The sequence below is a fragment of the Phaenicophaeus curvirostris genome, chromosome 9 (genome assembly GCF_032191515.1).
Source record: "Phaenicophaeus curvirostris isolate KB17595 chromosome 9, BPBGC_Pcur_1.0, whole genome shotgun sequence".
NCBI classification, from domain to species: domain Eukaryota; kingdom Metazoa; phylum Chordata; class Aves; order Cuculiformes; family Cuculidae; genus Phaenicophaeus; species Phaenicophaeus curvirostris.
This window is the reverse complement of record NC_091400.1, coordinates 14,969,219-14,981,438: the sequence shown is the minus strand read 5'-3', so window position 1 is coordinate 14,981,438 and position 12,220 is coordinate 14,969,219. Positions and strand designations below refer to the sequence as shown.

The 12,220-nt window shown below is 38.4% G+C and overlaps 1 protein-coding gene across 6 annotated transcripts in view; it reads right to left on the bottom strand.

The window, feature by feature from the left end:
- Positions 1 to 12,220, bottom strand: part of EXOC6 (exocyst complex component 6) — a 92,829-nt gene that overhangs the window by 13,687 nt on the left and 66,922 nt on the right. The gene's annotated exons all lie outside the window — the stretch shown is intronic.

Below are 12,220 nucleotides of genomic sequence, written 5' to 3'. Positions count from 1 at the left end.
CACAGAGGTTGGGGATCTCTAGTGTGCACTTAGGAAACACGTCTCCACTGAGGTAACCAGGGGTACCACAGCCTGCTAGTAGGGGAAATTTGTAGGGGAATTCACAGGTAGGGGAAAATAGTTTCAACACAACAGCGTAATTATTTTTTCATATATAACTTGTTGGTTTCTTTTGGTTTATTTTTCAGATTTGTATGGTTCTCAAAAAGATGCAGATCTAAAATAAAAAATCACAGAGTCTCAGTGCTCTGGATTCTTATGTTAGGTGGCCACCAAAGCCCTCAGCCTTTTATACATAAGGCATCTCTCTGAAAAACCTCTGCTGGAAGCAGATATAGATATAGAAACTGTTCAATAAAGCATCTCAGCTGATCTTGGGTGCTGAATTAGAATATGTGGAAAGCCACTAAAATCTAAGATATAACAGGCCAGAAACCAGCACCATTTTATTTGCATCCAGTGAAACAAAAATCCAATGCAATCTATAAGACAAACACTTAGAGATGTGCTCATCATGAGTTTACTGTAAACAAATAGTTATTTCTTCCAAAGCAGTGCACTCAGGGTATGGCTGCAGAACCACCCTTCATAGCAGATGAAGTTACATCCCTTAGGGAAAGCTATACTAGATCTGGGAACCACTGGACAAGGAATTCCACAATCAGTAGCTCAGGAATGTAAATATAGACAAGTTAAAAGCAAAGCCAAAATCACTAGACAAAAGTTTCATATTCTTTCCTGGACAACCTTCACTTTCTTTTTCAGCTACTACAAGAAGTTTATGCCCACATTTCTATCTGTCAAGTGACTTTAAAAACATTTTAGCAAATACTAGAGCCTGTATAAAATTCCACTATGTTTTTTTCTTGTCTAGATAACTTGCTTTAGCAAAGGCTTCTGAGCCCAGTAAGAAACCATAATAACTCAGAATTTATTTTTGTTGGCTTTTTGCAAAAGATCTTTCTTCTCCTGCTGCTATGTTTGCAAACTTTTTAGGAAAAACCCTTTCTGCTTAATGTCAGTAGTCCACTTCTCTAAGAATCACATCTTCAAGAAATTATTCTCCTTACAGTGTGATCTTTTTGTTTACAATATGCCCTTTCTCATCACTTCTCAGATTGTATTTTCTTAAAATGTTTAATCTGAGAAATTAATTTCATAATTGCTCCAGAAGAGAGAAAAAATCCAAACTACATAATATGTAATTTGTAATAATTACACTTCATATCTCAGCTCCAATAGATCCCAATACACATGGATTCTATTGCTGAGCAAGGATAGCACAACTCAGCTTCTAATGCCTCCTGCAACTCATAAACCTTTTCCCCTGAATTTATTTGCCACTTTGAAATGTTATCCCTTTCTGGCAAGTAATCCTGTGCTAGATTCTTTTGCTTCTTAAATGAACATTATTCTCACTCTTTATTAACTGACCACATCTATTATCACATGTAAGCAGTGCTAATCCTCTAGTAATTAACACCCTTATTAGAGTAATTTTAACTCAAAGAAGTTTAAACCACATTATTTGTTTTATTTAATTAAGCTATGGGGACTGCTTTACACTATCATTTCAGTTTTCTGCCTGTGCCTTTTTCATCTACCAGTTACTCAGGTTCCTCTCACCCCATGTATTCTGTCTAGGAATTACCCAACGTTATTCTCTTTCACTGTGAACCTTTTAAACTATCCTCTACGTCGAGAGCTGCAAGACTTAGGAACTATATTGAACTTATTACCATTCCCAAAACTATCACTCGGATGTACATTTCAATGATATTATCAAATCTCTATTTCCACGAGACTCGATAGCCTGTTTGTGCTTAAAATGAAAGAGCCACTTTTAATGTATCCTAAGCAAGAGCAGCTATTTTTATTTAAACTTTAGACTGGCAAAAAGGAAGGAGAATCAGAATGCACTGAGTTGTGCCACTTAGAAAGGCTGGCTCAGCACTTTGTTACTTTGAAAATAAACTTTTAAAATTGTATTTTGTACATATGTGCGTCTTCTGCATGTTCCTTTCTATGGGAAAATAATCAATACCTATGTTCTCCTGCAGATCTCAGGTAAGCTACTTAACTGACATGTTTGACACAGGGTCAAAAGATGAAAATTGTTTTCTGGTTTAACTGCATCACATTACACTGTGCATTCTGGAAGAGTGCAGGCTAATTGTGTGTCCTCCTCGAACAATTTGCTGGAGGCATGCGACTGAAACCGGGAAAGCTTGTGTTCTCCTGGGAATAAGGCAACACAATGGCTTCATGGACTTTATACACCATTAACTGTGCACTGAAAGTCTTTCCTTTCCTTTGGGTAAAAACACCTCTTCAGACTTTTAATGTTTGAAAAAAAGGTTCTTAATAGGTCTCAGCATAAACCATACAAAATGATAAACACAGAAAGAAAAGGATAAAGACAATAAAGTGCATTTATAGACAGGAACTGACATTTTCCTCTTTCTTTTCTTCATCGTCTTTTTTTTCCTCCATCATCTACTACTTTACTCATATTTTGACATTTTTTCATTATTTTTTTCTCTCACCATCACTCTCTCTACAATTGTGTGGTTTCCTAAATTATGTTCCTCCTTTGCTACTAAAGCTCTAAGGAAAAGTTCCCTTCAAGAATTTTTCTTTAGGTTCTAAAACACATAAAATTTGTACATAAATTTTACTTGTTATTTCAACATTCTTTAAAACAATGCAACTTCTAAGATGACAAACCAGAAACACCCATAAAAGACATAAATGTTAACATTTAAGCCAGTACGATACAAAAATGTGCCTAAGAACTGTCGGTACAGGCAAATCATCTATAGTATAATCAGTTCACTTCAATCAGAAAACAGTTATTTACACAACAGTAGTTTCTTTTGCCTCCTATTAGTATCTTTGTACTAACAGAAAGAAAATGAGGTTTTTAGTATACCAGGTTTTACTGACTGATTGGAGGCAGTCAGAGAGTCAGAATAATATTTTTTAATTCTTATTTCTGCAGTGCTAAAAGCCCCAGCTGAAGAGCAGTGTACTTTATAGTACATATTGCACAAACCCTTTTGAAGATTTGATCTTTTGTTCTAAAACATTATCATCCAAATTAATAAATATTCATTAACGACATTTCACTTACTCAATTCACTGTCATACTATGCCTATGTACATTCTTCTTTGTGGTGTTCTGAAACAGAGAGAAATCCTTGATTTCTTGTTGTAAAGGGTTCCTTTGATTCTTCTGAATTTTACATTGGCCCTATAGTAACTTCTAAAGAAGAAATGAACTGCCTTTCTTTTCACAGAAGAAACTAAAAATAGGGAAAACATGGTATATTATTCCTGCTCTCTGTGACAGACAGATAATTTAAAGAAGGAATGGAATCCAAGTATGCTGATTGATGCAAATGAAAAAATACTGAAGGCAAATCTGTAGGGTTCAGGTGTTAGCAGAGCTGCCCAATATATACTACGTACCAGTGGTACTACCAGTGTAGCTAAGGCTGGAGGATGTAAGCAATCTGGGAGCAGAAATTATTGAATAAGCTAATGCAGCTACCAGCCCCATGGCTCCCCAATGGGTGACGAGGACTCATAGATGTTAAAAGAATACAAATAACTTGAAGGAAAACAATTATTTTCTTCTCTTGTGTTGTTCAATTAACAATGCTCATTCATTACTCATAGGAACCACATACCACCCACAGGATTCAGAGGAAGTCCTGTGGAGCTGGGGGCTCCAAAACTGAACTCCATCCATCAGCTGAGGGCTACAGAGGACCCAGACACAATAGTAGAGATCCTGCAGCAATTGGCTGTCAGCAGGGAGACAACAGCTTGATATAATGTATTCACAAACTTCAGGAAAGTCACACACCTAAATCTTGCTTCCTTGCATTTACATCATTTCTTATGTGACAAAGATAAATGTGGAGATCAGATGGAGAGCAAAATTGCTAGCAAAAGGAAACTATTACAGAGAAGCTTCACTCCACTGAATAACTTTGACTGAACGGGATGTGTATCACTAACTCAAGAAAGGGTAAGCAGGAATATAGAAATATAATAGGTACATGGATCACAGAATCACAGAATCACAGAATCACAGAATAACCAGGTTGGAAGAGACCCAACGGATCATCGAGTCCAACCGTTCCCATCAAACACTAAACCATATCCCTCAGCACCTCAACCATTACTTCTAATTCAGGCAAGAGATTTGTTAATTAAGAAATTATCTGAAAGTAAGCTTTCTGAAACCCTTCTACTGACAGATCCTTCTGCAAAAGAATAGAAACCTTCTCCAGACAGAGCTTAGTTTGTGCTTTCTCTCATAATATCCTTGGAAGTGACTACGTGATGAGCCTTCTTGAATAGAAGGGCTTTCCAGAGACATGTCTTCAACCATAACAACAGCTCTGCAGCTTTTTGAATGAATTAACTATTTCTAAACCTTGTCTTGTGAAAGCACTGATGACTAAGAAGAAGAGCTGAAAGCTGATTAAACGTGACAGGTGGTAGTATTTAGATAGGGACTCAGATATGTCCATCTAAATAGCCTTGACAGCAGGTTTTGCCTTTTTTGATCAACTTTTCCAGTGAAACACCTAGTAACTTTTATGATGGTACTATTTAGAAGCTGGAACTCCCCTGCACTGTTTTAAGTAGTCATGAGTTTCACCTGCATGTGACAAATGAGATCAATAAACGCCATTTCCCATCTGAGTTCCCACACCTATAAATTCACCTAACACTAACAACTTCCCTCAGTTTGGTTCAATTAAGGCTTATGTTCTTTTGCAAAGGCTGTTATGTGCAGGTCTCTAAGTCAAGCTGAGCCAGTGCTTCACAAATTCTGCCATTTTCTAATAACACAGTACAGCTTTCTTGTCAGCCTATATAATTCCTGTGTATATCTGGTTCAACAAGTGAAGAACCATGAGAACTACATCCTTAAATGACCTCGCTTAAAGAAACAAGAAAATTATTTTCTGTTTTTGGTAACTTCCATGGTTTAGGTTCCTACAGCATTCTTTACTGTCAGTTAGAAGATGACATTCAGCTTAAGCATTATACCTTTCATCACAGTCTTTAGTGCACAAGCTAGTATACTTTCCTCTGAAGAAACTGGTACAGTTTTTGCCATAGATGGAGTAGTGTATCTTGTAGTTACATGGTCAAATGCACATTGTTTTATTTAAGTAAGTATTGATAGGGCTACTGAAGTAAAGTACCAGTCTCTCTACACCAAATTTTTAAAACCTGTTTTCAGGTATGCCCCCTTGTTGTCTGTAAGCCAGGATCTAGAGCAAAAACTTGGCAAACTATAGATGTGTTATTTGCACTTCTCTGCCGAAAAAGAGGAATTCAGATATTGAACTGGACACAATCTGTTTTGCATTGAATTTGATAAATGATTTAACATCCCAAAGAACACACATGCACCCAATACCTGGCATGTGTGCTCTTACTTCTTGGCAGTAACAGTATAGGAATATCCAATGGCAGGAAATGACTGACTTGCCATCCTGCTTTTATTCTGCAAATCCTTATCAAGATAGTGGATCCAAAGTCATGCTTGTGTTTGACCCCCGCCGCTAATTTCTGTGCATTTGTTTCCGAAGCTTCCCAATTCCTACCAGCTGGCAGTTATAAATCCCATCCAAGTAACAAGCTGACTTGTTTCTGTGTACAGAGCACTGATCGAGATCTTCCTCACAAATATCTGTGCACACAACTTGTGATCTGAGACTACTGTGATTACCTATAGGCTTCAGAGAATCTAGCTGAAAAGGAGAAATCAAAAGCAAAAGATTCTACTGGGGAATATAAGGGTGTACAAACAAATTGTAATGTTCATATGAAGAATTCCCATTTACTTGTAAGAATACTGTATTCTGAAAAGACATTGTGTCCCCCCTGCAAGTCAGATAACACACATTTAGCATGCCGTCATACTCAGATCAGCTATGCATATGCATGCTACCAGTATGATATGAATACATGAGATATTGAGCCTTGAAGTGTCCCTGTTAGGCTCACAGTGTGCCCTCTTTCTGTTTCAGTGCAGAGGCAGTTTATGGAGAAGGGGAAGGCCAGTAGGAGTGTTGCTTCCTTCCTCAGCAGAGCGAGATCTATGGTCTGAAATCCGAAGAGGTGCACCTCCTGCTTTGTTGCTGTCTGAAATCTGAGCTCCTCTCTTTAGCTGAATAAGCAGCATTGCACTGAAAACTAGAGAAGCACAAATCCCATTACATAACACCCTGAGGCTGGGCTTCATGTTACAGATGTAATGTGCTTCTCTGCTTGTTCAGAGAAGCTGGGGAGTGCATGGGGTGGGGAAAGGGATCAGTAAGCATTGTGAAAGAGCCTCTGTGAAGATGAAAGTCTCAACAACCGTTTCCCTCAGGAAGCGAAAGATGAAATACTCTGTACTACTTGCTAATTAAAATTTCAGTCTGTTGCCTTATGAAAGAGAAGCTTACTTTTATCTTTAAACTCTAAAGTTTTTAAGACTTACTCCTAAACATACTGATAGGGATTTCTCCCTCTTGGAAAATCCCGATGTTTTTTCAGGTCAAGGCTCTTCTGAAGAGTAGAGGCCAGGGGTAGGTGTACCCTACTCATTTCAAAGCATAGGCACTGTGTGGCTGGCAGCTCGTGAAGGAATCCACAGCACATCTTTGAAGCCCTCGACCTCCAAGAGTCACAGTGGATAGGTTTGGCAACAGGCTGCAACTTATTCTTGGAGGTCTTCTAAAGGGCTCATGAGTGTTCTCCACAGGGAACACAGATGGTTAGAGCTTCAGTATGCTTTACGTTTGGGGAATTGGAGACAAGCCAGAGCTGAAATGCAGTTACTACCACAGGAAATGAATTCAAATTAAAAACTACAAACAAACAGTGGGGAAGACTGAGCTGTCAGCCTGCCTTCAGTGGCAGACAATCTTGTGGCTGGGATTGAAGCCTAGTGATCTGTGACACAGTTCCTACCTACAACGAGTTAGTTCTGAGTTTAACAGAAGCACAGTATCATCTCACAGTGATGACTGAGAAAAGGAAGAAAGAGGACGACAGTATTAAGTACTAGTGAGAAATTTCTCCATCGACTATATTTACACCCGTTGCATGCAACACTACAGTTTAGAAGGTTAGCAATATTTCTCACCAACAATACACCAGAAAATGCATTACAAAGTAAATGAAGAAGCAACCCAGGAAACTATCCATGTAATTTTCATTTCAATGCTTTGGAATCAGAAGAAAATGCATTAATAAATATCAAGTATCAATTTTTAGAAGGAGTATATATTGTTTATTCACAATAAACTGAGCTCATAAAGGTGCTTATCTACATGCTTATTTACACACATAATAAACAAAAGTCTGACAAAAATGTATCTTCTGATGTTTCTATGGTAAATTATACTGTTTAATAATCACACTGATTACATTATGACTTTATATCTAATTTATCTCTAATTTTAGCAAAATATTAACAGAATTTGCTGAAAATCTTTGATAATTTAATCCCATACCTATGCAGAATTTATGGACCTTGTCATTCACAGTCCTTGGTCTCACAGACTGGGGCACATCACTATCAGACTGTAAACTCTATCTTACCCTGTGGCTGGAGGTACTGCTATGGTGGCTGCTTAACTTAAGGGTTACCAACAGCACATGATTATATTCACTTGAGATGGCTGCTCCTGCTGCAGGACCAGCACTGACAACAACTGCAGGATATTAACAATACATCATTAAGTGCCAAAAGGACACAGACGAGACACTATTCTCCTCACCTCTAGTAAAATAAGGAAATGCCACAATCACCCAGCTGAGTACTTGCCTGAGTTCAGACAGCAGAGGAAGAAGGCCTTTGGAACTGAATTAGTGCTCTCGGTAGAAACACTAGAAACAACTTGCAAATGCTAAAGTGAAAAGAAGCCAAGCTGCATCTGCAGCTTGGGTTATAACTCTGCAGGCAATGAACTGATTTCAAGAATAGGCATTTGTTACTACACAGTTGGTTATCAATCAGGAAATTTGCCCTAGGACAGTAACTATTGACCTCTCAAGCTACCACAAGGTTATTGTTCCCGTCCATTACACACTACACTGGCTCCCAAAGAATAATGCACAAATTGAAAGATTCAAGCCTTTTCTCACAGTATTTAAGTATTCAGGACATCTAAGAAACTGCCTCACATTCCAGAACTGTAACCCTAGTCTTTAGGCACTAAAGAACAGATCATAACCAGGACAAAACTAATTCATGTCAGAGGCTGAGCTTCCTCAAAGACTAATTCAAGTAGGACTAACTAAGACCTGTTTACTTTTGAAGGTTAACTCCAATTGACCTAGGATCTGAATCAGTAGCAAAATCCCCAAAGTTCATTCCACCTCACTTTGGGCCACTGCACTATTTATTCAGGCTCTCCGATCCAGAGATTATCTTCAGAGTGTGATGTGGGTTTCAGGAGAGCTGTGTCACCTTCACAACATGCCAGAGGCCAGGCTTCTTAAAGCAGTACATGCCACTTGGACAATTGTCTTGCTGAGTTGGCCTTCCCCTCAGTTGCTTTAAGAAAGTGGGGCAAAAGGGTGCACGTATATATGACTATAACTCATATTGCTTGTCTTAGTCTATGAGGCACGACACAATTACTACAGCTGTACAGAACCACAATTCTATCCCAATTTGCTTAGCAGCTGTTCGCTGCAATAGGAGCTGCAAGTTTCTAGATGATCATCTCTATCACTATGGGGAACTGTACATTAGTGTTCTCCCTGCAGTAACATTTAGGTATCTCTCTAAGAAAATACTGTGTGTTATTCTGCGGTTTTACAGCCACTGCCCATCTTCCTGGGCCTGAAGCACAATCTCCTCTCAGCCCAGGGATGAAACTACATAGGTACGGATCCCCTTTGGAGAACAGTCCATTGGCTGCCATAGATGCGAAGATTACTACTGTTGCAAAAGCCAAGTACGTTTTTGACTATGCTCATTAACTATCAGTCAGTATGAAGCAAGTAAAATGATACTTCCATTTTAAGTTAAGAGTGGTGAAGCACTGGAACAAGATGCCCAGAGAAGTGGCAGAGTCTCCACCCCTGGAGGTGTTTAAAAAACATGTAGACGTGGCACTTCAGGAAATGATTTAGAAGGCATGGTGGTGTTTGGCTGACAGTTGAACTTAATGATCTTAGAGGTCTTTTCCAACCTTAACAATTCTATGAAGTAAACTACTCACACATAGAAAAGACTGTCCAAACACAAAATTATCCTGCATTCATTTGTTTAGGTTACTCCATATGACAGATGAGCTTTTACGATCTTCAGAAATTGTGCCCCCTGCCCAGTTATTTTCTGTCTTGTGTGCCAAACATGTATCAGAGCACAGTCTAAATGTAAAAATCAGAAAGTCATCTATGTACATAAAAGCCTTCCACCTGGCAGAAGAAAACAGAATAGAGAAAAAATGTGATTTGCATGATTAGTCAACCACACCAAGTCACCTCTGTAAGATGCTGAGATACAATGGTTATGGGAACAGCACAAAAATCTATATTGACCAGGGTTTCTACAGATTACTAAGATCTTTAAGGAGCATTTTAAGTATGAGCATAGGAGGTGATAGCATAAGGAGAAAGAGGTGGCTCATCAAAGAGGACACTGCTAAGTGCCTGGCCTCTTCATGATTCCTGGCCTCTTAGAGCTTCCTGCTACTAACTTCTGTTCCCTTCTTAGACACAGCTCCTCATGCCAACTATTTCTCTTTCTGTTTGCTCTTTTATGTCCGTGCAAGGAAGAAGGAAAGTGGGCTTGCTGTGGACAACGTGCCATCCACACATTGTCTTCAGGAAAAAAAAAAAGGATTAGGAACTCTTAGGATGAAAATAGCTATGACAATTCTGTTCAGAGCTGCTCTTCCCTCCACAGCAATCATCCAAGTGTAACTCTTCCCCTCTGTCCTCCAAGCTGGCTCCTTCTAAGTGACTTTACTTCTTTACTAAAGTGTGCTACAATATCCTACTGCCCAATCCTCATTAATCTTACACACTCCCCTACTACAACAGGGAGTGAGTAAGCTGTTGTTGAGATAACTGGCTTCCATTAGCAACCATGTGATTAGCAGGACGATAAAGTCTTTTCCCTTGTGGGTCAGCTGCTTTTTAAGAAGAGGGCAATGCTTCTGATCCATCTTTTAGCTACAGTCTCTCACGGAGTCCCAAATCTCCTGCATTTTAGCTTTGACACGGTTCAAGCTTTCCCCCTTGGATCAGCCCCTACCTGTCATCAGCTCCTCTGTACCAAACAGCCAATATCAGGAGTCTGACCTCAGGGCACAGTCCGGGTGGGCAGGTAAAACCTGACCACTGGACCTACTTCCTTATCTTTCATATCCTACAATTCATGAAAAAGTATCAAATTCAAACTAAAAACCAGAAGCATGACCTTTCATAAGAACTTTCTGAAAAAGGCTCTGTTGCCTTTCTAAGTATCCTTGAAAAGAACTGTCATCCACCCTATTAGGATAGAAATGGATCACAAATAAGGAAGAGAGGGAAAACACTGCAAATCCTTGGTAAATGTTTTTAACGTGTGCTTGCAATAGCTTTTGGTAAGGCACATAGTAAAAAATATAGTAAAACCCAAATCAAAACAAATACACTATAACTGTTCTAAATCTACAAGCTCCAGTTGCTACCCAACAGAGAGCTGCCCAGACTTTTGCTGTTTATGAAGTACCTGAAATGGATTAGATTCCCTTAGCATAAGAGCATCCTCTATGAAGTATTATTTGCATCAGGAGAATTCTAAATATAAATTGCTAACATAAAATGAGAGCTATCATTAGCACGTCCCTATTTATGTGACATGCTCCACAGCTGCTGCTTAAAACATCCAAAAATATTATTTATTTCCTGTAGCAAGTTTGTACACACTCTGCCCTACTGCAGAGCTGGAAACCACATTTTCCTCTGAAACAAACACAGGCTCTGCAAGGATTTATACCACTTTGGCTGATGACAGAAACAGTGCCAAAATCTCTCAGCATCCTTACCTTTCAACTAAACTGACTTAGTACAAATTGGAAGATGTTTAGTCACATCTAACATTGATAATAAAAGGAGAATAAAGAAGAATTCAAAAGAGGAAGACTGCTAGTCAAGGCAAGACTTGTGGCATTTGAAGTCTGTCACAGCACATCTTCACATACTGAATTCTGGAACTCCTAATGTACACGTATCACATTAACAAATCTTATGGCCACAATCCTATATCTTCTTCATGTAGTTCACAGTTATCCCACTGTATCCCATTGTTGTATTACTGTGAGAATGTAACAGGCAACTCTACCTTTTAACTTTTGTATTTAAAAATACACTTTAATTAAGCCCTTTCTAAATCTTAGGAGAAACTGGAATACTTTTGCCTCAGGAATTTTCCCTTCTGAAAGGCCTTTTCATTATCTTGCTGTGAAAAGCCTACTAAATTATTGAAAGCAAAATATTCTTACTACATGGATAATTTGGCACTGAATTCTTTCTACATTTCTCTTCTTTTCTGATTGCTTTGACAGGTGCTGAAAAGTATCACCAACATCTGCAAAAAGCTAAACCCCCCATGCGAAGTTAATGATTCATTTCGCTATTTAAATAACACATTCATGATTTTGTGAAATAATAAATCATAATGTGAAATAAATCATAACAAAAGTATGAAAAGTTTTTGAAAATTATTTGCTATGGGTGGACACAGTGTTGGAACTTACAGAGAGCAAGGAATAGAAATAACTACATGAAATTAAGATAAGTAGATTCCAGTCTGGAAAAACCTTCCTTTGGGCAAGAACTGTGGAAAAGTGCTTCCAATATTAAGGCATTTAAAATAGATATAAAATTGATATAGAATAAAGATCAGTCAGTCAAAATAAAGCTTTCTAAGATTTTACAAGTATTCTATGTAACAAATTGAGGAAAGGAAATGCTATATAATACCATACTCGATTCTGCTTTCTGGGAAGTAGTTTTGTAGACAAAAAAACATTGCTCAAAATGGATTCAGGCCAGCACATACCAGGGTAAAACATACACTGTTGCAAGAAGGTGTCACAGGATCTTTACAAAACTGTCAGAACCAAAATTCAACCTTACAAGCATGTTAAGAGTACCACCAGTAGCACAGTGCCCCCTAACAACACATTGGAGAAACAGT